This window comes from Canis aureus, chromosome 9, assembly GCF_053574225.1.
Source record: "Canis aureus isolate CA01 chromosome 9, VMU_Caureus_v.1.0, whole genome shotgun sequence".
In the NCBI taxonomy this organism is placed as follows: Eukaryota; Metazoa; Chordata; class Mammalia; order Carnivora; family Canidae; genus Canis; species Canis aureus.
Genome location: NC_135619.1, coordinates 11841644 through 11866711, shown reverse-complemented (window position 1 = coordinate 11866711; position 25068 = coordinate 11841644). Strand labels below are relative to the sequence as shown.

Here is a 25068-nt window from a genome sequence, read left to right as displayed (position 1 = left end):
TCTTTCAGATGACTAAATTCTAATCTACATTTGACTAAGAGCATGAAAGAATCTCTTTGTTAAGTAAATTACTTACCTATTTCATTAGTTTTTTTTTTTTTTTTTTCTCCCCCTGAGGTTTTATCTTGCTGTTTGGAACATTGTCTGTACCTTCAATTTGCTTGACTGTAATTTTTTTTATGTATCTGATGAATTAGCCATCTCTCCCAGTGGCCTCATGTAGGAGATGAACCTTAGGGTTCAACCCTGTTGTAGCTCTTGGTTTTCTTTCAAGCTTTTGTAACTGTCAAAACAGCCTATTTTATTTTTAATAGCTTCCAGTAGTTGAGGATGTGCCAAGACCAGTTAGCGTCTCAAAGGGGAGGATCTCAGTCAATATCTAGATTTAGGCTGGTTGGAAGCCAGACCCTCAGGTAGTGGCCTTTATTTTACTTTATTTTTTTTTTAAGATTTTATTTATTTATTCATGAGAGACACACAGAGAGAGAGGCAGAGACGCAGGCAGAGGGAGAAGCAGGCGCCATGCAGGGAGTCTGACGTGGGACTCGATCTGGGGATCCCAGGATCAGGCCTGGGCTGAAGGCTGCGCTAAACCGCTGAGCCACCCGGGGTGCCTGGTAGTGGCTTTTAAAAAATACAAATACAATTAAGAGTATACTTATCTTGAAGAACTTGGGTGTCTGTCAGTTAAGCATCTGACACTTGAATTTTGGCTCAGGTCGTGATCTCAGGGTTTTGAGATGGAGCCCACATTGGGCCCTGTGTTGGGGGTAGAGCCTGCTTATGATTCTCTCTTTCTCCCTCTACCCCTCCCCAACTCTCAAAAAAAAGTTTGAGTATACTTATTTTGATGAGCATTGAGAAATGTATAGACATGTTGAATCATTATATCTTACGCTTGAAACTAATTCAACACTGTATGTTAATTATATTTGAATAAAAAATTTATTAAAATAAAGAATGCAAATACATACAGTCCTGTGGGACCACAAATATAAGCTCCAATGGCCACCAGAACCAGTAAATCTGAAGGTATGCCCTGTGCAGCAGTCACAAAAATTGGGACTCCAGATGAGTGTATAAGCTCGTTTCTGGGAGATCCTGGCAAGCTGTAGTGTGGCAAGGGAGAGTGTTAGGATGGTGTCCTCCAGCTGGAAAAATGTAGATGGGGAGTGCAAAGATAGAACCTGCCAAAAATGAATAAAGGGAAAACGATGGCACCCACTATCTTTAACAAGGCAAACAGGGAGTGCAAAGCTGGCATCCACCAGCCTCCTTCCCCAGAGTCTATCCCTCAGTCTGTGGCTTAAAACTAGCAAGTGAGCCTCTTTCACATAAAGTCTGGGTAGTTTTCAAAGGGCTACTTTTGCTTTGAACCCTGGGGCCAGTGAATCTACATGTGAGCCCTTTAAAAGCAGTTCTCAGTTCACCACAGACCCTGGGTCTCTGGGGTCCAAGCTCTCTCTGTTGGTCTTCAAAACCAGACATTTTGGGGGCTGCTTCTCAGGTGCAAAACTTGGCCAAAGGGCATGGTGGGGGAAATTATGGCAAGATTGTTGTTCAGCCTTTTCTATCTGCTTCAGTGTGGTTTTCTTCATATTAACCTCTGAGTGAGTTACTCAGCTAGTTTTTAAGGTTTTTATTTTTTTTTATTTTTTTTTTCAGAGGAAATTGTTTCATATACTGTTGTAGATGGGTTCCTGGGAGGAGGTAGGTTCAGGATCTTGCTGTATACATTGCCATCTTGGACAGAATCTGCTTCTTAATCTGCTTCTTAACATTCCCTGGATATGGTGACTGTACATCAGTTCTCCCCAGTTCATCAATCAAATGATCATAATACTTCTTATTTAATAGAAAGTAAGAACTACTGCTTGTTTCACCAGATTCCTTTTGATTCAATTAAGTTGTCTATATATTTCTTACAAGTACCAAGTGAGAGAATATACTTTATTGCTTTATATCCAGAAATTACTAAGGGGGATAAAATATATTCTTTTGATTCTAAATGAAAAATAGAGATGAAAAGTTGATGTGGGAAGAGAAAATATACCCTTTGAATTGTTGAGAACAATGCAGACAGAATTAAAAAACAAAACAAACCACCTACTGGTGAAAGGCACAGAATTTGTACTATGGAGATAAAGATGGTCTCTAGCACACCTGAGGAAGAAGTTCCGTCTCTAACAATAGATAGTTTGAGAAAAAAAGCCACCTCCTCTGTCACACAGGGAACTATTGTTTGAACATGAAAGGAAGATTTCCTATTGGGGTAATACTAAACTTGAAGTTCCACGTTAGAGAATTCATTGCAGAGTCCACTCTCCAAAGTCAAGGGTCAATGAGAATAATTTACAGATGTTTTTAACTGTGAGGAAAAAAAAGAAACAATGTAGATTTTTGGTAAAACAAAAAATCATGTTGCTATTCAGATTCGAATTATATTAATTTATAAATTAATTTAGAAGAAAATATTTTACAATAAGGAGTCTTCTAATTCAAGCAATAATAGGCATTGTTGTTCCTATTTAAAAATTTTTAATGTATTTGTAAGTTTAAATATAACAGATAAATAAATTCTCTCTCTAAAAAAAAATAGAAATAATACATATCTAATGGAAGCCCCTTTGAGTCCCACTTAGTTCTAGTCACCTTTTTAAATGTAACACCTGTCATCTCTCTGAATGGGATATGAACTCTATATACATTTACCTACATATATTTGTACATATGAAATACACAGTTTTATTTTGTTTTAAATGAAATTATGCCTTAGATATTATACTTTGATTTGTAATTTACTATGTCTTGAAGACATTCCATGTTTGAATGCATAGAATATGTAACATAACCAAATTCTTTTTAACTGCTACATATTTCCTAAAGTGGATACATGGTAGTTTAGGTCATTCTCCTACTAGTTTTTTTTCAGGTCTTTTTTTTTTTTTTTGTCTATTCCGGATATTAGTATAATGAACACAAATAGGCCAGAATTGTATTTTAATTTTTGCCCTATATGAAATTATCTGTTATAGTTGATATGTTTGGTATTAGCCAAACATATTATCTCTTGTCCTTTTTTATTTATAATGGTCTCTTGATGTTTCTGTATTTGCTAATAAGGATCACGCTTTCTTTGTTTTTCTCTACTGAAAAATATACATCCTTTTTCCTAGCAGTTCTACAACTACAAACTTAAAATCAGTGTTCTATATTTATCAATGCAAAAAAATAGTTGAAATACTGTAAACTTTCTTGAATTCTTTTAATGGATGAAAAAGAAGAGACCTTATTCCTATAGTTTATTAAAGGAGGGAAGAAATATTTTCTTTGGATCACATTGCCAAAGTAGAGTAGAATTCCAAATAGTTTTGTTTTTTTTTTTTTGTAATTTATGTACTATCTTGGAAGACTATAAAAGCAGCGGTATTTTGAACATAAGCGACAACAAAGAATTCTACAGGTAACTTTGACCTCAGGAAAGAAAATCTAATTAGAAACCTGCAGGGTCTGTGTTAGTATATGTGTGTGTGTGTGTGTGTGTGTGTGTGTGTGTGTGTGTCATCTCTAAAGATCTAAATACAAATATACCTATGTGGTAAGGAAACTTTTACTGTTTGGAGAAAAAATATTGTGTTATTAGCTAGGCCAAAAGAAAACAGTGGGAGTTAAAAGATTATTTTTGAAGGGCAAGATTGAACAATAAAAATTAAAATTGTTTTATGATTAAATGAATGAATAATAAACACTAAACAATAGATTTCCTTAGGTACTGAAATTACTGTTAACTGATATTTTGGTTTCCTAGATTGAAATATAAAGTGAGAGCAGTGCTGAGCCCTATGGCTTATAGTCTGAGAACAGATTTTAGGCTAATATCTGTGATGAGAGGACTCCCAGCAGCAAAGGGGCAGACTTGGGACACAGATCCTGTGGGGACTGGATTGTGGAATTTAGGAACAGATACCTACATGCATTGTAGGTTTTCTTTTTTGTATTGTCATTCTTATGTGAAGTCCTTGAGTCCTTAGTAAATTTTATGAGTCACTACATTTGAGTAATAATCTTGTGTTGGCAAGAGCTTGAAAAATAGAGAATAAATATTCATATTTTGAAATAAATCAGACTGCAAAGGTCTGGGATGCCATGAAGATATGGTAAAGAGATGGCAAGAGCTACAGTTCAAAGACAGTAATGTAATCAGACAGATCTTTGGATCTTAAGAAATATTTGGGAGAACATTATCTACCCTCCACATTCTTTGGATCGAATCTCCAAAAATACTTAGTTGAGCATTAATAGGAAAGGTAATCTTTTTTTTGTTTGTTTGTTAGGATATTTTGCATTTTATTTTTTTTTATAAATTTATTTTTATTGGTGTTCAATTTGCCAACATATAGAATAACACCCAGTGCTCATCCCATCAAGTGCCCCCCTCAGTGTCTGTCACCCAGTGACTCCCACCCCCCGCCCACCTCCCCTTCTACCACCGCTAGTTCGGTTCCCAGAGTTAGGAGTCTCTCATGTTCTGTCTCCCTTTCTGATATTTCCCACTCATTTTTTCTCCTTTCCCCTTTATTCTAGGAAGGGTAATCTTAAAGTTTAGAGGATTTGGGACACTGGTTATATTGATTTGTCATTAGGTCAAATGAATTGCATTTTTAAAAAATATTTTTTAGGAAGTCTATGGATAGAAAGCTTTCTGAGTCTTATATATGGCGATATATGTTTGTGTTGACTTCACATACTATCACAACTTGGCCAGGCTTAGGGATATTGAACCATAACTCTTTTCCTCAAAACTATTTTTATATTGCTCCACTGTTTTCTAAAAATTTTCTATTGACAAGGGAAACCTGAGTAGCTGAATTTTACTCCTTTGTAAGATAATCTGTTTTTCTCTGCTTTGATGCTCGTACATTCTTTCTTTATTCTTGAGATATAAAATATCACCAAGTTATTTCAAGTGCTAATCTATTTTACTAATTCTGCTTATAACTTGATTGTTTTTTAAATGATTTGTATCTTTCTATTTTATATTATTGTTAGAGTCTGTGTGTTCTGGTCTCCTTTTAAGAAAAAGTATCATAAATGTGTTGGATAACTATTACCTATCCTTTCTTATTAACCTTCTTTCACTGTTTTAAACTTGTGCCATTCTCTGTACCTGCAGATAGTTCTTCAGGTTTGTTCACATTATTGATTTTCTTTATCCAGCATGTGGATTTTTATTTTTATTATTTTAATGCGGTTTCTGATTTTGTTATACCATATTATCTTCTGCATAGTATTTTCTAATTTTCTCCTAGTTCTGTTAAGTTATCCCCAAATTATATCTAGCTCTTTTTTCATCTAAGTCTTATACAAGTAGTAATTAAATTATTTTAAAAACCCTACTCAAACTTTTAAGATCTATTGACTTCATTTATTGGTGTTATTGAAAGACTCAAGAGCCATATTTCTTTCCTGCCTACCAATAGTGTCACCTTATCCAAAGGTGAATTTTACTTAGGGTCTCAGTACTTCTCAATATTTCTGCAACTACATGGCCAAGGAAGAGAAGTTGCATCTCTTCTAGAAACACTCAGAAGGCAAAGAAATATTTTTTTCTGGTGGCTCTAAACAAACATCATCTACAATCTTCTTGGCCTAAATTGGATTATATGCTTTCCTAGCCAGTACTGGGCATGTGATTCCTGAGGCTCAGTGCAAAACGAAAATGAAGAGTTCAAAAGTCATTTAAAAAATGGCATTAAGTATGGCAAAATATAAAGCTTTTTCATTTTTCCTATAGTCTTTACTTAATTTGTCATGGTGTTTTGTATTTGCTACTGATTGTGATTCTAAGTAAACAAAAATTAAAATTTTAGATTAACAGCATTTTTACCATTCATCTTTATATTGTGCAATGCCAGTCTTAAATGCGAATAGAACAAAACTTAACTCAACTCGGGAATCTCTGGGTGGCTCAGAGGTTTGGTGCTTGCCTTCTGCCCAGGGCGTGATCCTGGGGTCCTGGGATCGAGTCCCACATCAGCTCCCTGCATGTAGCCTGCGTCTCCCTCTGCCTGTGTCTCTGCCTCTCTCTCTCTGTGTCTGTCATAAATAAATAAATGAAATCTTTAAAAAAAAGCAACAAAACTTAACTCATATACAGAATCATCAAAGCTATACAATTTATAGGTGGTATTTGCATATATATTTCATTCTTACTAGTACTGTCAAAACCTACACAAAACCAAGGTTTTTATTTTAGTTCTTTTTAAAGTCTTTTTAAAATTTATTTTAATTCCAATATAGTTAACATATAGTGTTATATTAGTTTCAGGTGTACTATATAGTGAGCACTTCCATATATCACTCAGTGCTGAATACAAGTGCACTTCTTAATCCCCATCACCTATTTCACTGATCTTCCCACCTACCTCCCGTCTGGTAACCATTAGTTCTCTATACTTGAGTCTGTTTCTTGGTTGGTCTCTCTTTATTTTTTTCCCTTTGCTCTGCATACACTCTACAATCACTCTATCTTCATTGTATTTATAAGGAATGGAATGTTCTATCTATCTAATTTATTTTTCTATAAGTTCCTATTTATTTTTCTATATCATAAGTTTCAATGTAAGTGGTTGGCTAGTAAGAGAAGTTACATGAGTGAGAAAGGATTTGATGGGTTCCTTAATCATTTCTTAGAACTCCACTGCCTTCTTTCTGTTTGGAGTAAAGTCCGGTTTAAATGGAAAGTATGGCTTCTTGGGGCTGTCAGTGCTCTCACTCAGTCATAGATATAAGACACCTTGTACTAACTTTGAGACTTGCTGAACTCCCACACATCATGGGGCCACTGGCATTTTGTGCTCAGCTTGTGAGACACTGCAAATGCCATATGCGACTAGTGGCAGACACACTTAGAACAGGTACCTCCCCTACTCACACACATGCTTCATTGTCTCATTAACTTGACTTGCAAAACACAAGTTCAAATATAGAATTAAGAATTTCAAGATGGCTGCAAGAGAGCGTTAAGCCTAGTGCAAGTCCCTTCTGAATAGGGGGACCCTGTGTAACTGAACAGATTGCCCCCTATGAAGCCAGGCCTGAGTGTACCCAAATCAGTGTCTGTAACCTGGACATAAAATTACTTTGGTAAAACTAGGCCTGAAGCATCAGCCGCTTGCCTATACCCAAGGATAAAATTAGCTTCCCTAAAAGTAAATGGCTAAATGGAGGTGAGAGTGAAGGAAGATGGAGACAGAAATGGAAAGTATAGCTACAAAGAATGGATGGCTACTGGAGAAGCAACTGTGCAATTCACTTCAACTCTATTTCTTTATCCTTTCAACATTATCTTATTTCAGAGGGCTGTGTTTTACTGATTTTTTTAAATAAAGCAAAGTTTTTAATACCAGATGTTCTTCTCCTTCCTGAACTAAGTATTTTTAGAAAACAGTTTCCTATTGTAACCTGAGTGCTATATTTATCTTCCCGTATTTTGCAGATTTTTTTTGAATAGGCACCAAGTTGTTTATTGTTTTTGCTTATTCACTTTTATTAGAATAGAAGTATATACAGTCTTGATGTTTGCATATAGGTAAAGTGGGAGAAGTTTCCTTTATTACCCTCATGGTCAGTGGAAATATTTTCACTTGATCTTGGCCATGAATCTGCTTGATGTGATTGGCATGACTAAGTTTGCTACCTTGAGAAGCCAACCTACAACGACCAAGCAGTACAAAAGTGGATATTATCAGCAGAGCCCTTCAGCATGTCCCTTCTCTCTTTTCTCATTGATGATAATGAGTCTGCCGCATATTCTTATTTTTACCCATATTTATATTTGGCCTGTCCCTCCAAAATAACCCCACTAAGTGACTTTTCACAGGTCCTTTCTGTTTTTGCTATTCACACCACTGCTTTCTCTTTGGGTAACTAATGTATAGATACTGAAGAAAATCTGACATGCTACTGATATGTAGCAACAAAAAATATTTACCTCAATAGTATGGTCTCTTTCTGTCTCAGTGCCCACTCTCACTTCTTTTTCTTTTCTTTTTTTTTTTTTTTCTTAAGATTTATTTATCAGAAAGAGAAAGAGAAAGACTAAGCAAGCTAAAGAAAGAAACTTAAGTAGCAGACTCCTCACTGAGCATGGAGCCCCACACAGTGCTCAGTCTCGGGGCCCATGAGATCGTGAACCAAGCCAAAACCAAGAAGACGCTTAACCGACTGCACTCCCCAGTAGCTCTATCCCCACTCTCGCTTCTAAGCCCTACCTGTATATGTTACAACTAGCTAGATGTATTTAGGATGTCTTTGTTGGTTTTATGATGCAGATAGCTGCTGTGTGAACACAGGTCTGCTTTAGTGCTGGTCTTATAAGAGCTTGAGAAGCAAAGAATCCAGATGGAATAGTCATACCCACTGTTGTCCCCAGTCCTTGTAACTCCTGGTCAGTAGATTTTCTTTTCTTTCTTTTTTTTTTTTTTAATTTTATTTATTCATAGAGATGCAGAGAGAGAGAGAGAGAGGCAGAGACACAGGCAGAGGGAGAAGCAGGCTCCATGCAGGGAGCCTGACGTGGGACTCGATCCAGGGTCTCCAGGATCATGCCCTGGGCTGGAGGCGGCTCTAAACCGCTGCGCCACCGGGGCTGCCCTATTTTCTTTTTCTCAAAGCAGCCTTTACTCTTTGTCTCATAAACCAGATAAACTTTAGCAAGAAGAGGTCTTTTTTTTTAAGATTTTTTTTTATTCATTCATGAGAGACACACACACACAAACAAAGAGAGAGAGAGAGAGAGAGAGATTGAGGCAGAAACACAGGCAGAGGGAGAAGCAGGCTCCATGCAGGGAGCCTGATGCGGGACTTGATCCCGGGACTCTAGGATCACGCCCTGGGCAGAAGGCAGGCGCTAAACTGCTGAGCCACCCAGGGATCCCCATAGCAAGAAGAGGTCCTAAATGTCCTTGATAATCACATTTTAACTAGACTCACATGTATTAGATCTGAAAGAATTTCTTAGGAATATTTGGGCCATATAGATGGTGTCTTTCCCCATCTGTGACAATCCTCATCATAGATTTTCTTCCATGTTAATACTCTGGATAGGGGATCCCTGGATGGCTCAGCGGTTTGGCGCCTGCCTTTGGCCCAGGGCGCGATCCTGGAGTCCCGGGATCGAGTTCCGCGTCGGGCTCCTGGCATGGAGCCTGCTTCTCCCTCTGTCTCTCTGTCTCTCTCTCTCTCTCTCTGTCTCTCTCTCTGTCTATCATAAATAAATAAATAAATCTAAAAAAAAACAAAAACAAAAACAAAAAAACTCTGGATAAGTTCAAGAGCCCAAAGACTTGAGTTTTCATCTCTATACATCCCCTGAAATGCTTTCATCTGTTTAATAAAAAAAAAGACTTAAAATATATAAAATAAAAGTCATTTATTTTATAGGTTAAGTCTCTGGAAAAAAAAGACAAATAATGAATAGATCCAATTATATAAGACAAGGCTTATATACCAACTTCTACTACAAAGCAGAATGTGTCTAATTCAGTAAGAAAGTCACCAAGTGTTACTAGTGTTAAAATTTCTCTTGCTTACTCTCCATTTCAATCTCATTTTTTTTAATTCTAGGAAAGCATGTTTGAATATAGAGAAAGCATGAAAATACTGTAAAGATAAACTTGTCGGTATTTCTGAAGTCCGGCAGTTTGACAGAGAGAAATTTTTCTGGAAAATGGAACTACATTAACAAAGATAAACAGGTAAGAAAGCATAAAGGATGTTTAAGAAGTCTGACTGGGGTTAGGTTCTGTAGGAGATTGAACTAGAAAGGAAGCTTATGTCAGTGACTCAGTACCTTGCTTAAAAGTTTGACTTTATTAGGCAGGTATAAGGAGCCTATAAATTATTTTTTATTTCAAAAGGCAGAGATCTAGGCTAGATATACCTCTAAGTATATTGTTACTCCTCTCTCTCTCTCTCTTTTTTTTTTTTTTTTTTCACTTCACGGTTAGCCCCTTATGCATTTACCAAATCTCACTCTAGATTCTTTTTAGCCAAATCCCATCCAGTAATTTTCTGTTTATGCTCTGGAGGTAGTTTAATGCTCATAGTGAGAAAAAGGTATACACATACACACACACACTATGTATAGTGTCTTGTGTTTTCAAATGGAAGCCATATATATTTCAAATAAATAGGAGATTGATAGATAAGTAGATGCAACATGCATGACAGTTGAAAGTTGAGATGCATTGTAAGCAAAATGCACTCCACTGTCATTATGGCAGTATCCCTGGAAGGCAAAGAAACAAATGTTAACAAAGATAATTAGAACAAGTTGATATAGTTATTATCTAAGACAGAGTGGTCATGAAATAGAGTTGATGATAGAAGAGTTTTATAATGAAATTAAAGCATATTAAGGGAAATTTTAGAAGTGTGAAAATCCGAAGGGCATTTTTATCAAAGTATGAGTGATAAAGCTGACAATGTTAAACTTCTACCATACTTTAAAAAATCTGGTCCAAAGTGTAATATATACAATGGAATAAACACTTTTCAGTAACTGAAGAAATTAGAAAAGTATTTTAAATCTAGAGATAATTTGTTTTGTAAGAACTTGAAATGATTTAAATAGGAATAGTGAATTTTAGTTGAGTGATTTCTAGAGAGATGCTTAAAGGTTAAATATTTACAAACTTAAAGTGAAAGAGTGTAAACCTAAAGTAAGAAAAATGTAAAAATTGTGTACATACCTACATACTTATAAATACTCATAAATACACACACACACACACACACATACATACACAGAAAAAAGAGATGGAAGGGAATAAAATATAAAATGCACCTAATGTTGTCCATCGAAAGATGAATGGATAAAGAAGATGTGGTTTGTGTATACAATGGAATATTACTCAGCCATTAGAAACGACAAATACCCACCATTTGCTTCGACATGGTTGGAACTGGAGGGTATTATGCTGAGTGAAATAAGTCAATCGGAGAAGGACAAACATTATATGGTCTCATTCATTTGGGGAATATAAATAATAGTGAAAGGGAATAAAGGGGAAAGGAGAAAAATAAGTGGGAAATATCAGAAAGGGAGACAGAACATGGAAGACTCCTAACTCTGGGAAACGAACTAGAGGTGGTGGAAGGGGAGGTGGGCGGGGGGTGAGGGGGACTGAGTGGTGGGCACTGAGGTGGGCACTTGACGGGATGAGCACTAGGTGTTATTTTGTATGTTGGCAAATTGAACACCAATAAAAAATAAATTTATTATTTAAAAAATGCACCTAATGTGTTGTCCCATTTATGTTTCTTTTTTTCTTCAATTTTATTTTAATTTTTTTTGTTTCAAGTTTTTATTTAAATTCTAGTTAATTAATATATAGGGTAATATTGGTTTCAGGATCTTCAATTTTAAATAGAATTTAATGAACAAGATAGCAAATCAATCAATATAAAATGAATGCTGCCCCTTTGAATGTAGTCACCTGGCACACTATAGTTATTCCAATTATGTTGTCAGTGTTTTGCTTTTAATGAGGATAAATCAGTCACGGGAATAAAAGGCCCAGCCTAAATAAATTTTTAAAAAGTATAAAGATCTCCTTTTCTCTGGGATAACTGGTTAGTGTTAAACTATTTCCATTAAGGGTAGGTTTAGATTTTGGGAACAATGAAATGACTTAGAGCAGTCAGCTGAAGGCAAGGTGCCATTGTGTCTTTGGAATCGTCTAGCTAACTTCTATTTGGAAATTAAGAAACTCTAGAGTTTAGTGTTTAGTTAGGACACTTTTAATTGACAGTAACAGAAGCAGAGTGCAAAATGACTTAAACAACAAAGGGAATTTATTAGAAGGAAACTGAAGCACAGCAAAGACTTAAAGGAATTCCTTCCAGAATCACACCAATTTGAGGGACTTCTAGGATTTACAATGGACTTCTATAATAGTTATCGTCATTTTCTGACTTTTTCATGTAGTGAAGACATGGCTGTAGTTTTTGTGACAGTGACTTCATTGCTTCAGTGATAAAGTAGGGAAAAGGCACTTTTTCTTCTTGGCTACAGCAGAAAAATTAGTGAGGAAGGACCTGATTGTTTCTGCCTGGGTCAATGTCCCATTTTTGTACCAATATTTGGTGGTAGGAACATGAGTGATTTTTTTGTTGTTGTTGTTGTTCTTTCAAATTACTGTATTCTTACCCAATAAGCAAAAAAGTAGGATCTGTTACCAGGAGAGGGAGAAGAGGTTGACTAAACAAAAATAATAGCCATTACAGCCATGTATGTCAACACATCCTACATAAGATATCCCACAGTTAGTTGGAAATGTTTGGATGTCTTAACAACACATCCAAAACCAAGCTCATAATTTTCTTGTCTTTCCACACAGGATACATCTTCTTTCAATATTTCCTATAATGATCTTTCAAAGAAAAAACTAAACCTTAGCAATTTATTTAATCTTTTTGAGCTTCAGTTTTCTGTCTGCAAAATGGGGATAATAATAATTCTCATTAATAATGGGTTTTCCCATTAATGGCAGTTATAGTGATTTGAGTGAGTGATGAGCATCGAGTTGAATGCCTGCCATAAAACAGGAATTAAAATTTAGTTCTCATCTACTCCTTTTCCCATTTAAAAAATCACTACTTTTTAATAAAATGTACAAAAATCCTTCCATTATTTGATTGTTATCTGCCCTTCCCAGTTTAAACTTTCTCTATTTGTTAAATTTATTTGGAACTACTTGCAATTGCCGTAACAGGTTCTACATGCTTCTACATCTTGGTAGGTGTTGTCTTCTCTGCCTGGAATGCCATCCCTGCCAGACTCCCAATCCTTCTATCCTTATCTATTGACAGACTTCTATTTAACAGAGGTGAAATAGCACATCCTATGTGAAACATTCTTTGATTCACCCACTAGATTCAGAGTTAGAGTCCCCTTACTCTTTATTCCCCTAGTACTATGTGCATGCTATTCTTAATGGCTCTTACCATCTTTTGTATAATTACTGTATGTTTATTACTTAGCCTCCAACATAGAACTTTGACTTTCCTGAGGGACAATACTATATGCCAGTTGTATTCCATTCTGGGAAGTACCAAGATGTTACACAGCATGGGACACGGCTCTTGGTACTCAGTAGTTGTCCAGTAAACATTTGATGGATGCCTGAATTTTATATGGTTGTCTAGATTCAAGTACAAAATAGTACACTAATTCTTTAAAAATATATACTATACTAAAATCAATTTTCCTTTTATTAAAGTGTTAGATGTGCTGTTTCTATTATTTGTTGGATTTGCTCTTCTGCAGAGTTCATTGTTTTCTGTATTACCATCTAACTCATCAATGTGAATTGTAGCTAAGGAAGGCGCAAATACAGAGCCCAATAACATGTTACAGAAGATACTTTTTTTTTCTATTTATGGATCCATTTACCAAATTCTCATTTTACCCAAATTTCCTCCTCTCCTTATCAAGCCTGATACAGCAGAGACTGCCCAACACTGTGATGAAATGCAGTTTTGATCAATTAACCTAGCAAACCTAGTAGGAAAGTAAATGAAACTTGTTTGGCATCATTTCTTTTAAGTTAATTTCCTCTGACTACTAGCATATGATTGTTTAGAAGCTCTCTGTTTATAATATAATTCAGATTTCAACTGTGATTAATGTCAAGTTCATGGGTCCGTATTGTATCATGCGCACATCTTTCTTATTGTAATAGTTGGGAATCTTGCCCAGCATCAGTTTTCTGGAACTTCCTGATTTTTAGTGGTGATTCAAAGTATCCCAGCAGTTGTTCAGCAATCTCTCTACAAAGTGTTTTCATGATACTGGGTTGTAAAAAGCTTCTGTGGTGGCAATTACAAAAGATGATTTTTAAAATATTTTGAGCACCGTTTCCTATGTTGAATGATGTTGCGTTATCCCTAGAGTAAGCAGATGGCCTCCCAAGGTGAATACTTTAAAAGATAATATTCATCTGGAATCTAAGTTGATAAATTTATTTTTTTAAAGGCAATCATTATATCTACATTTAAGAGTCAAATTTAGTATTCATTTTCTCAGAGGTGGAGAGTACCTTCACAATCAGCTCTGTAATTTTATGGATATGGAATATATGGAATCATACCCTAAGATATAATGTAAATTGTTGATGATCACATATCTCATTAGTGGTAAAACTAAGACTAGAACTGATCTCCTAACTCCCATCTATATTACAGGCTATGTATGTGAAATCTATGTATTATTCTAGAGAAGCTTCTGAACTAACTGTATTGTGTGGAAAATTCTGTTTACATGGACAGTACATTACTTATTGTTGAATGGTTTACAACTTTCATTATATTCTGAAAGCAGTTCATGAACCAAAATGTAAAGAACCATTGATCTAAATCAAATTGGTAACTACAATTATAAAGATTAGATGAAATCATAAAGTAAAAGGTAATTTCAATAATGAGTCTTAGAAATGTATTTTCATCCTTATGAAATACAGAGAGAAACAAAAATGGGAAAAAAAGTTTTAAGTTTTCACTATATTAGCATTAGGTCATACTCTTAAAATTTTATGCATTCATCTGAATTGCTCCTGAATATAATGATAACCTAATCATCACTAGAGTGCAAGTTGGTTTATGAGGATTTGCATATTTGTTTTGTAAATGTTTCATGGGTGAAATTATTAATTAGCATCGAATTAATATTTGTGTTGCTGAGAACATATTTTTTAAACCCCAGAATCAAGAAAATAGAGAATAGTTAATTATCCATCAGTGATCTCTTCTTTAAAATTTCTTATTGCTAAACTCAACAACAGAAAGCAGAGAGTAATAAAATAAATCTGAAGTAACTTAATCGCATTCTTTTCATATTGCCCAATTATTGAGATTCTTTAACTATGTCTTCATCCAACTTAAAGCATTACTAAATAAATATTTTGTAAGCATTTAATAACCTTAGAAAAGATAATAATTGTTAGTACTTGAGAATTACACTGAAGAATTTCTCCAAAATTCTGGAATGATGAAAACTGGAGCTTAAACTATGGGAACAACGTAGTGAAATGTGTTTGGTGAAATGTGACCGGCCCCCAAAGCACTGAGTTAGATATATAGTCTTGCTTAGACTCAGAAAAGTCTTGCTTGAATGCTGAGCTCTATCGCTTACTAGCTGTGAAAAATGAGCCATTTACTTATCTCTACATTTTTTAATTTTCTCACCCAGAAACAGGGAATAATAGTGTTAAATGAAATAATGCTTGACAGTTGAGAAGCAGTCAGTAAATTGTAAGCATCTTCAACAGGCAAAACCATCAATATTAAAGATATGATCCAGAAAAGAGTATTAAGTTATACAGATAAAGACTTAGAAATGAAAATATCCACAGAGGATAAACAGAAGAGTACACACATAAGGGGGAGTAGGTAAAGAACTTTGCTGCTACACAGTGTACAATCTCCAGAGGAGGAATCATCATTGGAAAAGTTATTCCCATTCAGTGGCTGCATTAGAAAAATTCCTCTAGGTATCCTCACAAATTTGGGTGAAATCTTCTCAATTTCTTCTGATTGTGATTTGGCCTCTCATATAGTTTCTCCATTGGAAGAGATGATGTTAACTCTATTTATTTGAATAGTTTGGACTTGGTGACAGGTGTCATTTCTCATTGTAAACTAATGCATCACATTCTGGGGTCAATGTCAGTCTCAAGTCTTGGGCTTCTTTTAGTCTTCTTTAGTCAGTCTCTGGTGACCTTTGTAATCTAACAAAAGCAAGTCTTATTTATAATCCCTGTAAGAGGCTATCCAGTTCCAAAAGGGTTTCTTAATTTTTAATCCAGAGACCTGACACTTTAATGTTCACATGAAACATTGGAACCTTGTGAACATCAGATTCTGATTCAGTAAATCTAGGGTGAGGCCTCTCATTTCTAAGAAGTTCTCAGGTAGCCAGTGCATGAACCACCTTGTGGATAACCAAGGCCTTAGACCAGTGGCTCTAAATTTGAATCAAATATTGTTAAAATGTAACAACATTTGAAAATACATATTCTAGGAATTACTTCATATCTACTGAACTGGACTCAATAAAGGTGGAGCCATAGTTTTAAAACCCAGGTAATTCTAATGGATCTAGTGGACGGCCAGATTCAGAACCCATTGTCTTAAGTGGCTTTGCTAACAAACCTCCTTCAATTTCTACAAATAAAACAAACAAAAAACCTGAAGTACTTGAGATACCATCTTGAGATCTTTTCATAAGAATGCTATGTGATTCTTACTGAGAAACATGTTAGTATCTATTCAAAAGAATGTTGCTTTTTTTCTATCATGATTTGACCCTGGGGTATAAAAAGAGAGAAAACTGAAATAGAAAAAGTAGGAAAATGAAAATTATGTACTATAACAAAAATGAATAGTGTATTGAAAAGAACATAGGATATGGAATTATAATGGTAAATTTATTAATTAATTTCTTATTGTTTTAATTAGAAACCTCTATGGCAGAGGTTAAAAATTGGTGGACTTCAGGCTTAAGTTTAAACTGCATGTATGTTTTGTTTGGCTTAAATATTGTGGCTGTTGTGTTGTTTGTTTGATGTCCTGTTTTGATTTGTATACATTCAGGTAGAGTATTCATTCAGCCACATATCCTACTATATTTTTTCATCTTGTACTCATATTAATATTACCAGCTATTTTATAGGCATCTGAGTTTTTTCCAAATAGATCGATCAATCGATTGATTGGTAGATAGAATATAGGCATATAGAATACAGATATTTCTTTTTTTCTGCAAGAAAACACTATATTTTCTTGTCATATTAGCATATATGAGAATGATTTATAAGAATGAAGATATGAACAAGAGATAAAAGATAATTTTTTTAAAGATTTTATTTATTTATTCATGAGAGACACAGAGAGAAAGAGAGTACGTGGCAGAGGCACAGGCAGAGGGAGAAGCAGGCTCCATGCAAGGAGCCAGACATGGGACTCGATCCCGGGTCTCCAGGATCAGGCCCTGGGCTGAAGGCGGCGCTAAACTGCTGAGCCACCCGGGCTACCCTAAAAGATAAATTTGGCCCTATAGTTTAAATACACATATTTACTTCTATATTTTTTAAAAATATTTGTTGTGTCTAAGTTAAAATAAGCTACATAATTCAACTTGAAAAAGGCATGATCGAACTTCCAAGTCCTCAATATTATATATCCTGCATTTTAAAAATTTTAAGTAACATTTTCTTTTTTAAAAAAGATTTTTATTTATTAATTAATTTATTTTAGAGAGCGGAGGCAGTGGGAGAGAGGAGCAGAGGGAGGAGAGACAAGCAGACTCCCAGCTGAGTGCAGAGCCCAATGCAGGGCTCCATCCTACAATCCTGAGATCATGACCTGAGCCAAAAGCAAAATGTGGACATTTATCCAACTGAGCCACCCAGGTGCCCCTCAAATAACATTTTCTGTATGTTCAATTATATTAATTATAATACAAATGTGTTAGCATTCAAGTATAGAAACATAGCAGTGCTTCATTTCTTCTGCAAACCAAGGTTTACAAAAACACACTGCTTTGTCCATTGTTTTTTATGATCAACTGTTCTTAATTTTCTTTAAGAGCAGTCATATTTAATGAACCAACCTTGAAATAATCATTTATTCATTCCTGAACTTTCTCTCATCCAAACTCATCTAGAAAATAATATATCAAGATCTAAAAGTTTTATTTTTGCTCAAAATAAACATCAGCTAGACCTTACATACCAATTAAACATGATTGTATCATCAAGTCAGTCTTAGGTGTTTCATTGAAAAGATAGAAAGGTAAAATCTGATATTACTGTTTCAAGCCATGTGTGTTTTCAGAATATCTGAACTCGTCATTTTCTGAACTTGTCATTTTCAAGGTAACTTGCTGCCTTAAAAATATGATTTTAGTGAAATTACAGTTTTTTATTTGGTGTTTACAGCTTGGAGTAGGACTTTTTAAAGCTTATTATTATTAATGAAACAGGTGTCACTTCAAGAAGCTTTTGAAAATTGCATATAAACTTTGTTTAGTTTATGATGAAATGATAGTTTTAACAACTCATGCAACCTTCTACTGACAAGAAAATTGTGCACAAAAATTCCCAAACTACAATGTCAGCCTCCTAAAAATGTTTTGTATCTAAACCTGAAATATTGAGATGTTGCTTATAACATATGCAGAATAAAAGCATTCTTAATTTTTAAAATGACAAGACTTCTTAGTTAAACCATGTCAAATTTGTGACAAGAGAAAAACTACTTATTTTGGCAGCTTATGACTTAATGAAGCATTTAAGTATCAATACAAGGCTTCATTAAATGGAAACATATGGCAAACCGTATCATTATTTAGTTATTCAAATGTTGAAGAACTGTTAGAGTTTAACAATGTAAATAATACCTAGTAAATGTATCACTTCACTGGTAAGTTTCAGAAAATATTTGAGTAGATGATTCTATATCTTGCCACTGTATTTACAATTATAATAAGAGTCAATTTTAGTGGTCATCATATCTCATTCAAAAGAGTAAGATGTGAATAATAGATTTTAAAAAGATAAGAACCCTCAGCAGAAAATGGGTTTCCTGGACTTCTTTAGTTGGAGTAAACCACATACATTGATAAAATTTATTCTTGATAAATCATAAATATTAAGTTTAAGGGAAAAATTCTTACATTGCTAGACTGTTCTAAATGGCTTTTTATGAATGAGTAATATTATCAGAAAATAAAGTTCAACGGAGTAGATTTTAAAGATCTTATTAGTTTTATTCAATGATTCATGAATTGGTCAGCATTCAATTTGGCAAATAGAAAGGAGCTCTGAGGAGCTGTACAAAATGTAGACTTTTACAGTTAGAAGGGAGCAGAAATAAGGAAGTTATACTGGACCTTTAAAAAAGTGGGCTGGTTATTGCAAGGTCACTTTCCTTTAGAGGATGGTAATGGTCTATCAGGCAACCTATAACCTAACTAGCAATGATCAGTCAATTCTTGATTAACTGGTCTTGGATAGGATGAATATCTTCTGCCCTTCAAGGTCTTTGTAGCCGGACCAAGAATCATAAGGCGGACTAATAGAAAATAAAATTTAATTTTGTACTTACAGGGAATCCACATAGATGTAGAAACTCCAAAGATAATCAGGCAAAATGAGGTACATTATATTTGGCATCTTGAACTAAGGAGTAGGGGATACAGGTCTGGGACTTCAAAGGGAAGGAATACAATCCACAGGAAGTGACAAAAGGTAAATGTTTTGGTGAACAAATCTTTGCTGGACCACCCAGAAACAAGGGGATATAGGAGACTTCCATCAAGCAGGCCTTGCTAGGTTCCTCCCTGTCTACCATACTCAGTTCATAGTACCGTGTAGTTACCTATGGAGATAGTTCTCTTCCTGGAGCAGGTCCTCTGTCTAATTCTTTTTAGGCAGTTGATGGGGAGGTAAAGAGGTTTTCCTGAATCTGCTGGGTCTAGATTGCTTTTAACTCAAAATAATCTTCATGCCAATGTGACCCATCTCAGCTCAGCCTGCCCTTAGCCCTAGTTTAAGATTCCATTTCTAGGAGAGCCAAAAGTGTAATTAAGTCTTAATTTGATTATGTGGTGCTTAGCATAAGCAACTCAATTTTAAGCCTGTTTTGCTTTTAGTAATATGTATTAGCATATCAGAGAAGATCATGTCTCATATTTTCACACTAAGATCACCTATTCTGTCTCTACTGTGATATTGTGATTTATATGTATTGATATGTTTGGCCTATGTCCAAGGTTCCTGATATACAGTTCCTAAGACCTGAAATTCCTAAGACCTGATATGAGTTATGAAGGTGTTTTTGTTAGGTTAATGAGGTGACTTTTGTACCCCATTTAAAGATAGGACTGGTTGGGATCCCTGGGTGGCGCAGCGGTTTGGCGCCTGCCTTTGGCCCGGGGCGCGATCCTGGAGACCCTGGATCGAATCCCACATCGGGCTCCCAGTGCATGGAGCCTGCTTCTCCCTCTGCCTGTGTCTCTGCCTCTCTCTCTCTCTCATGAATAAATAAAAATAAAATCTTAAAAAAAAAAAAAAAAGATAGGACTGGTTGCCAAGAGAACACCATGTGATTAGAGGTTTGGAACTTTCACTCCCATCCCCAATGCCTTGGAAGGAGAGAGTGCTTGAAGGTTAAATTGATTGCCAGTGACCAATAACTTAACCAACCCTGACTATCTAATGAAGCTTTCACAAAACCCCAAAGGATAGGGTTGGAGAGCTTCCAGGTTGGTGAACACATGAAGGTACTGGAAAGGTGGCACACCTAGAGAGGGTATGGAAACTCCATACTCTTTCCCCATACCTTTCCCTACACATCTCTTCCATCTGACCATTCCTGAATTATATCCTTGAAGAATAGACTGGTGTTCTATTAGGTAGATGTTTTCCTGGTATCTGTGAGCCACTCTAGAAATTAATTGAACCTGAGGAAGAGGTTGTGGGAACCTCTGCTTTATAACCCATCAGGTAGAAGTACAGATAACAATTGAGACTTGTAATGGGTCTGAAGTAAGGTGGGAGTGTGTTGTCTTAACCTGTGGAATCTGACGCTATTTCTGGATAGTATCGGAATTAGACTGAATTCTCAGGATGTATGAGAATTGCTTGATGTTGAGTGGGAGGCCTTCACCCTCCCCACATGTTGGAATTGGGTCCAGGAACCTAAAAGATCTGCACACTTAACAAATGTCCATATATAAGTCTCATCTTATAATACTCCAAAGAGGCATGTGGTAGTTCAACAAATTATTTAGGTTTTTTGGGGACATTTGTATAGCTCCAATATGTGTTTACCCGATTTTTGTCATTCTCTTGGGCACCACATTTTCCACATCCTAATTAAATATTTTTTAAATGTTTTGCTTTGCTCAAGGTAAACTTTTTAGGTGTACTCTGAAATGTCTATAATTGCCAGATATTTTACATATATGGTAACAAAATGTCAACAAAATTTATTTATTATTCTACAAACACTTATTAAATCTTAATGAAGCAATGCTTTATGATATAGTCATTAGTATAGCTGAGTTGCTTTTAGACAATTTATATACAAAATTAAGAAAAACTTGGATGGTGTCCAGAAGCAAATGATTATATTCTACTTACTGTTATTGAAAACAGGACAATTTTATTTTATATTGAATCTTTCATACAAATTACTTTAAAGCACTTTAGAAAATAATTCAATAATTCAAAGGAATTATTGAATAATGGAAAATAAGAGAGATAAATAAAATTTAAATAGTGCAGTCAAATGAAGGAACATATTTTCTGCAAGAATTGAGATGAGAATGAGCTATTTTATTTTGAATCTTGGGATTTGCGAGGATTATCTTAAATAGCCATGAAAAAAAAATCATAAAAGGGAAGGAACAATTTCACATTAAAATTAAATAACTTCTATATGACAAGGCCATCATAATAAAAGTGAAAAGACCAGCCACAAGCTGAAAGTCATATTTTTAACACATGACTGACCAACTGTTATATCCAACATAAAAAGATTCTCAGAAATTAAAAAGAACAATCCTATTGAAAAATGAACATCAAAAATTCACAGAAGCAGAATAGAATATGGCAAAAACCATAGAAATTTATTATGCCTCACCAATACTTAGAAAAGTGATAAGTCAGATGAAAGTAGATCATTCACAATTAATATCCTACCACATGAATTATTTGGAAGATCTGAGGAAAATGTAAAATGGATCACTTATGTATACTGATGGAAATGTAAATCGGCATAGTCTAAGATGTACAGACTCTAGACCTAGCAATCAATACTAAGTGTTTTCTTTTGAGAAACTCTCACACACATACATAAAGACAAATCCGGTGGTTTTCATTGCAGCCCTGTTTGTAAAGTGTTGGGCGCCTGGGTGGCTCAGTCAGTTAAGCATCTGCCTTGGGCTCAGGTCATGATCCCACGGTGGTAGGATGTAGCCCTGCATCCAGTTCCCTGCTCGGTGAGGAGTCTGCTTCTCCCTCTGCCCCTTACCCTGCTCATGCTCTCTCTCTCCCCCTCAAATAAATAATAATAAATAAATAAAATCTTTAAAAATAAATAAATAAAATGATAGAATAGAAATAGCCTTATCCTAAATTTATGCATACAGTGAAATAGTAGAATCTGGAAGTTTTGATGAAGGAATTTGTCTCTACATAAGGAACATGAATACCCCTCAAGAATGCAAAGTAAAAAATAGACAAACAGAAAACAATGCAACATAAATAATAAAATTGTAAATTCAGATTGATACGTTTTATGAATAATATTAAATATAAATACATTAAATTGTATATGTAGAGAAAGTATTTTTAAAATGTCTTGGAGTGGGAACCCTGGGTGGCGCAGCAGTTTAGCGCCTGCCTTTGGCCCAGGGCGCGATCCTGGAGACCCGGGATCGAATCCCACGTCGGGCTCCCGGTGCATGGAGCCTGCTTCTCCCTCTGCCTGTGTCTCTGCCTCTCTCTCTCTGTGACTATCATAAATAAATAAAAATTTAAAAAAAATGTCTTGGAGTGATCAGTTTTAAGACTCTTATGGAGGGAGAAGGGGAGACAATGGGAGAGAGAGAGGGCTGTAACATTATGTGTCCCTTTTTCTTTTTTTTTTTTATTTTAAGGAAAGATCTAAAGTGACTATCACAGGGAAAAATGTTACCATAGATGTCTGTTGTATAACTTTCAGTAGTATTCTTTTTGTTTGAAATATTTCAGAATGGAATTAAAAGTTTCCTAAGAGGAAGGAAATTTTCTCTCACAGTTTGTGTGGCTACACCAAAGGGAAAGAATACATAGTTTTGAAGGGTAAAATTTCATTTTAATTATTTATGTGCTTGAAGGGAGCTGTTCCTATTGAGAAATTTTCTTTAGTGCCTTAATCAGGATTAAATGCCTTTTGCAGATTACTTCCATAAAATGCTGGAAATAAGTACAAGACAGGAATAATCAAATTTCAAGTAATAGGAAGAGTGGGACAGTTTAGAAAGAGGCAGCAGAAGGTGAAATCCCCTCTCAGGAGGCAAAACTCATTCTCTGGCAGTCGGATCAGAGGTAGAGAAAACTATGTTTATTCTGTCCATCCCTTATTCAATATTATTTTATTTTATGCCTTGTATCAAAAATGGCAGCTTTGACATAATATTTAAGGTTCCTGATGTGAATTATCATCAGAATTATAAATTTACAGCTCTCTAGTCACAAAATTCTGGCATTAATAGTTTGCAAATACTGGTTTTGTAGAAAAATTTTTTAAATTGCCAACTAATGTATCAGTTTTGGAATGCTTCAAATGTAAGTTCTGCTATATAATCGTAGAATAAAAGTCATTCTTTATACTAATAATTGGTCCCATATTCTTGTAGCCTTTGAATGTTAGGCAGTGTGCTTTAATGATGTTATCCCTTTCCCTTACAATCCTGAATAATAATTTTGTGCCTGAAAATATGGAGAATATTAAGGAGTGTTGTCCAGGGTACATCATTAGTATATATAGCATTTTATCTATTCAAATCCAGTAAACACCCAGTACACAGTATGGCTGTCTTTAGTAAATAGTTGATGTGTTTGTTAAATAGATAGAAAGATAAGTGGAGATATGGTGGGTAGAGGAATGGAAGGAAAAGTGACTAGCATCAAATCATGGCTTTTTTACTACACCATGGTGTTTTTTTTTTTCATAATTAGATCCTCATTCATGAGCATATTTGCGACTTCTTATCTATTCAAAAGGATAATTGAATTGTGAGGAGTATATTTTTAATCAGATTTGAAACTGTTTGAATATCTTAGTGGGTGAACTGTCACATTTATATACCTCAAACTGAAAAAGTTTGCATCAGCTCATCAATTAATTCCATCTAAATCTAAACATAAGATTCCTACTTATTTCCCAACTAAGGCATTTAACTCTTAGCATGTACATCTCATTTTATTCCATAGGTATTTTTTCTTGTGATAGTATCTGCTAAATATCATGTACAGGTATAGTTGCTTAATACACTTTTCAAATTGATTCATTGAAAACTGGATAAATATGTAATAGACATCTGTCAACTCCAACATATGCCATTCTACTCAATGTATTTATTCATTTATTTACTGAAGAAATATATATTAAACATCAAGGTATTCTACTAGTGTATTATGTAGACTGTGGTCGAGCTCAAAAAGATACTATTTTGTACCCATAAAACTTAAAGGCTAGTGAGGAAAACAAAAAAATAGACAAAGAGAAAAAGCAGTTAATAATTACAAATAATACTAAGTTCCATGAAGAAAATAAACATTGTGGAATGATTAGAAAATAAGAGGGTGTTTACTCAGATAAGTTGGTCAGGAAAGGCTTTTCTGAGACGGTACCATTGAGACGGATAAAAATGTAGTCACACCACCCACCTGGTTAGCAATGGAACACTGAATTAGCATCAATAGGAAGAATGTTTATTAAGCTGAGGAGGTTTCATAGACTTAGCGACAGAGATTCTAAATGTTGTTAACCTAGAATCTGTAAGATTCCTGCCCAAATACCATGTTCATTAAACAAACCAGAGAGATGGGGAGCTATAGTGAATGTCTGATAAGATCAGATACTAGAGGGATCCCTGGGTGGTGCAGCGGTTTGGCGCCTGCCTTTGGCCCAGGGCGCGATCCTGGAGACCCGAGATCAAGTCCCACGTCTGGCTCCCTGCGTGGAGCCTGCTTCTCCCTCTGCCTGTGTCTCTGCCTCTCTCTCTCTGTGACTATCATGAATAAATGAATTAAAAAAAAAATCTAAAAAAAAAAAAAAAAGATCAGATACTAGAAAAGGATAAAAATCTTTGTAAGTATAATTTAAAGTCTTCATAAGCTTAATTGTGAATCTAGCAACTACAATTAGAGAGATTAAAATATTTCTACAACTAATATAAAAACCAAATATGAATTATTGTTTTATCCCTAACTAATATAAAGTTATGTATCA

General features: G+C 35.0%; 2 long non-coding RNA genes across 5 annotated transcripts in view; one reads left to right on the top strand and one right to left on the bottom strand.

Annotated features, from left to right (window-relative positions):
• The window catches only part of LOC144320397 (uncharacterized), a 315384-nt gene that overhangs the window by 253108 nt on the left and 37208 nt on the right, over window positions 1-25068 (top strand). For all 4 annotated transcript variants that reach the window (XR_013385937.1, XR_013385936.1, XR_013385941.1 and 1 more), the window contains one exon: window positions 9628-9758. This is a non-coding gene — a long non-coding RNA (uncharacterized LOC144320397). The remainder of the gene's footprint in view (window positions 1-9627; window positions 9759-25068) is intronic.
• LOC144320398 (uncharacterized) lies at window positions 1706-24505 on the bottom strand. Its single transcript, XR_013385943.1, has 3 exons — window positions 24428-24505; window positions 5945-6096; window positions 1706-2368 (listed from the first exon to the last, which is right to left on the bottom strand). It is a non-coding gene; the product is annotated as an uncharacterized LOC144320398 (long non-coding RNA).